At 35.1% G+C, this 4,647-nt stretch overlaps 1 long non-coding RNA gene across 1 annotated transcript; it reads right to left on the bottom strand.

Annotated features, from left to right (window-relative positions):
• Positions 1–694: 694 nt before the first annotated feature.
• LOC148820249 (uncharacterized) lies at positions 695–4,315 on the bottom strand. Its single transcript, XR_016094205.1, has 4 exons — positions 4,265–4,315; positions 3,743–3,807; positions 1,477–1,514; positions 695–778 (listed from the first exon to the last, which is right to left on the bottom strand). It is a non-coding gene; the product is annotated as an uncharacterized LOC148820249 (long non-coding RNA).
• Positions 4,316–4,647: the final 332 nt, after the last annotated feature.

Below are 4,647 nucleotides of genomic sequence, written 5' to 3'. Positions count from 1 at the left end.
ATAACTACACAGAGCAGGTTAAAGACAGTAAAGACACTTAATTTTACCTGATTCAGCCTTCTGTGATATCTTAGCTTCATCTCTGGAACAAGCTCTTCCAGCCTTTCCATCTAAAAGAGTCACATCAGATGAAAATGGAGTTTTCAAGGAAAGTCCAGGAGGTACTGTAAGACCCTAGTCTTGCCCACATCTCTCCATCCTCACAAATGGAGGCAAGTTCCAGCAACCAGGATCACTTTCTCTCAGCCAGGAGACTTCAGCCCATAAAGGAAACTAATTCAATTTACGCCTCTGCTCCACCTTAATTAGGGTTTATCTAAACCACAACTTTAAATGTTATGTTCTACGTTGTAAAAATCTTCCTTACTTATGACTGGAGTTCACACAAGGAATAAAGCACAAAAAAAGAAGAGTTCAGTTAAGATGCACAAGTCGTGGACAAAAGAATGGAAACATCAAAATAAAGTCACTAAACAGGATGTTGGACCACCACATGCTGTACATACAACACGACATACAATGTTTCTGCATGATTTAATCATCACTAAAAAGATATAGGCAGACTCGCTGGTATAGTACTCATCAGACACCAGACTAATAGCAGTGAGAGAACGTCCTCCTCTATAAATCTCTGATTCAAACAAGCAGAAACAAAGAGAACAATAATAAAAACTAAAGGAAAATTTAGCTTTACTTGCCCTTCTTATGATGCTCTGCAGTCTTGTCTTCACACTCTTATTGATCACAGTCATGGCAACTGTACGTGGCTTTGGAACAACTTGGAAAATACAATATGATGTAAAAACAACACACAATCCATGACACGCAACACTGCTCAAGATTACCAGTATGCAAGCAAACGCTGAGAATTCATGTTAGCATGTACTGCTTGTTTACATAACTGCGTGCTAATCTCCACCATCTGAAGCCAACCTTGTTACTGTCACAAGACACTAATGGGACATACAGTATTTTGTCATATTTTTTATTCAAGTGCAAAATTCACTACACAAAATTCAGATACAGTACAATTTTAGACAGGCTTTCGTGAGAAATATAACCATTCCTCTTTTCCAGTCTATATACTGTACAGTCGTGCTTAGATGTGCACCTTGGAACTGTATCAATTATTGTGTGAAGATGGGGCCAAATTTTGAATACTGCCCAGTTTTTAAAAAAATGCTACTTAGAAAAGTTATTAAACTGTGAAAACAAAGCTGCACCTTTGATCCAGGTGAAATTTTCCAATTGAGCAATGAAGATTGATTCAGATAAGCTTCCAAAGCACAAGTGATATAATTCTGCAGAAGACAATAACCACAGATGATATCAGTATACCTCAATTGATAAGTGTTTGTTGTGTAACATTACTATTTTTTCCTTCTTTATGTAAAATCAACTGTTAAGATAAAGGCAAAGAGAATTCTGTATATTTCACCAGTTCTTAATCCACTTTACTATTGACCTGTTACTTACCATGTTGAAAAATCTTCACCACTTCCAACACATAAGGCCTATAAAGGTAAATACTAAAGATTAAATTTGATTAAAGTAAATATTTATTCCTGTTATCATATCTGTATATGCAGTATAGAATTACTATTAATCTAACCGTTTTATATACACAGGCAAGACTAAGCAATGATCATCACAGCAGTGATTTCAAGTCACAAATCGGTCAGTTTTAGGCATAGCTTTTTCTAAGACATTACTGAATGTTTATTGAAGATGGACTGTGACAGGTTTCTGCTGATTACTGTTAGAATTGTTAGCATGAAAATGTTATTATCATTTACATAGAGGTTTAGCCGTTATTCTTGTTGTTTTGTGTTTGTTGTTTTCTGCTCCCAGTTACTGTGTGTAAAATAATAATTTTCTATACCCTTTCTACACCCAAGGATGCTGTACAAAGTGATAGAGAAGAAAAAGAGAACAAGAATACAATAAAAAGGAATAACATGAAACAGGAACATACAGGATAAACTGTCAGGCAATTATTTATATGGCTCAGTACTTAACATGCAGACATAATAGTAACATAATAATAATAGAAGAGGAACTAATTTAACCTGACTACATTTATTTATTTACTTCTTTTACTGATTTACATGATGTTGCCAGACGTAAATAAGTCAGAGGAATTCCACAAAAACATGAGAACACGTTTCGAATGTGAATCATATGAAGTGAAAGAGAAAGACAATGGTGAGCAAGTCTAAGAAACCACAACCCTGCCAACCCAAACCATTTCTTGTACAGCTCTCCAGAACAATCACGAGTGGCGCATTCCCAGGAGTCTTAAACAATATCACACACTGCTTCAGTGCAGCATGTGTGGCTCCGGTGATAATGACCTCTAAATGTATGCATGACCTTGAGGAGCTCAAACTATGAGTTGATTTAACAAAATAAATGGTTTGTATAAATCAGGATTGTCCAAATTAATTAATACTGTAGGTGACAAAAGTGTATGAAGAGGAGAAATTGTGATACATTAAATACAATTAAAATGGATTCGTGTCCTTTGTTAACATATCATCTGCTGTTGTTTAGGGGCTGTTTAGGGGAATCTTTGAGCCTTGACTGTCTCCTAAAACTTTCACAAAGCCTCCAAAGGTTGTGGAAACTACTGAAAGTTACTCTCATTTGTCCCTTGGTGTTAAAGAAAGCTGAAAGCATATCACAACAGGCAGCACCACATCATCCAGGGGAAAGTCGGAAAATTATTAAGGTAAAGGGTTACTGTGATGGTTGTAAAACCATCAGAAAAGTGGTCTGGGAGGATACATCACACCCTAGGGCAACAAAGGAACAATGGAACATCATTAAAAAGCTCCACCTAATGATGATTTCATAATCTTTAAGAGTAACAAGAACCTGACTCCTTTTGCTAAGACTCTAATGCTTAGCCATAAATGAACTTTCCTGAAGGATAGCAAACCAAAACACAAGTTCAAATATGCTGACAAATGGTTGCTGGAGTGTGAATAATTTTGAATGCCATCTATTCTGAAATATCAGTACATTTTTCATAATAAAATTGCTTTCTTTGGGATATCCAATAATGACAGTCACCCAATGCCAAAGCCTTTGCATGTTTTCCTTTATTTATGGAAAAAAACAGGAAATGTATGTGTGTTTTATTTTTTCTGACACTAACTTACAGTATACAGTAGTTGCACTGCATCAAAAACATGAAAACAAACTGAGCTAACTATGTCACCTACAGGCTTCAAGGAAGGGCTGATTATCTCAATTATTTTATTATATTTTCAAAGCTGCTCTAGAAAGTGTGGGGCCAGACCTAACGGTACAGTAAATACTGTACCAAGAGTTTTTTTTACCAAAACTATGTCAGTGTGCCCTGTTTTCTGAATTTAATTTGGGAGCATCAAGTGCTTAACATCATGCTATGCAACGTTTTGGTCATAGCTTGATTTCGATCTGATACACTGGACTTTTTCGGGGGAGTGAGTGCTGGGAGGGTGCTATAAACACAGAGTACAAAAGTGAGCATAAGGAAAGTGAAATACTATACCTACAGTACAATGCACATTCAGGAAGAATGCAACACAGAAATTAATACCAAGACTGGTACCAGTACTCAAAGTGGATGATGCACAAATCACATCTTTTACACAGAAAATATTTCGCAGTTATTGTTAACCAGAGATCTATTTAAAATAAAATAATAAGGAAAACGACAACTTCCCTTACGACCGGGTGTGAGTGCTGCACTTACGTGTGTTTTCTGTTTGCTGGTAAGCTGCTGTTTAGGGGAATCATTGAGCCACGGCTGTTTCTTAGCTGAAAATAAAGTATTTGCATAATCGTTAAAATAATACACATGGGCAAAATATCTTAAAATGGGAAGTATCATAATGTTTTAAGCAATATGCATAATAATAAAAGTCTTCCAGTACATGATGTATTTTAGTATTAGAATTTAAGGAATGTAACACCAGCAAGAGGAAATTCTTCTCATCTTCCCCCTTGGTTGCTGGTAGTTTATCCACCTGTCTCTCAAAATAGCCCAGAGAATACCTTCTTTTAATTAATTTAATTAACTAAATAATACCTTATTTTATTGAATATAGCACATTTTATTCAGTCAATAATTACGACTGGTTTGGCCAATACTTTTCAGTTCCCTAATTATAATCCCCCTTTAGAGCAAATACTTCTTTTAAACAATGCAGTGACTGAAAAGGAGTATAGGCAGAAATGGAGTAATTTTAAATGAAATAAAATAAACAGAGATTACCTTTACAGTCACAGTATCACTGTTCAATCCAAAAGAGCAAAAAATAATCTGGAACAAAAAAATAATGTACAGAAAGGTTGAGTACCAAAAATAATTCCACAATAAATCTGGCTAATTTAAATTCATGAAATAATGGCTAATGTGGTTTTAATTAAGCTCACCACTTAAAAAAATTAATCTAAAATGTAGGTTGTGGTTTAATTTCAATGGACTTACTTTAAATTGTAAAAGTCAGCAAACCAATTCTCACAACAACCTTTATACATGACTAATACCGATAAAAGGGTGTTTTATCATACAGCTCCCGAATCCTAAAATGATCAAGTCAGTTAGTGAGAAATTCTTTGAAATTAGGCTCCAAACATACTTCTAAAGCTGGGATT

The sequence above is a fragment of the Atractosteus spatula genome, chromosome 15 (assembly GCF_055471065.1).
Source record: "Atractosteus spatula isolate fAtrSpa1 chromosome 15, fAtrSpa1.hap1, whole genome shotgun sequence".
NCBI lineage: Eukaryota > Metazoa > Chordata > Actinopteri > Semionotiformes > Lepisosteidae > Atractosteus > Atractosteus spatula.
Note: the sequence above shows the minus strand (reverse complement) of the source record. Positions and strands in the feature narration are given on the sequence as shown.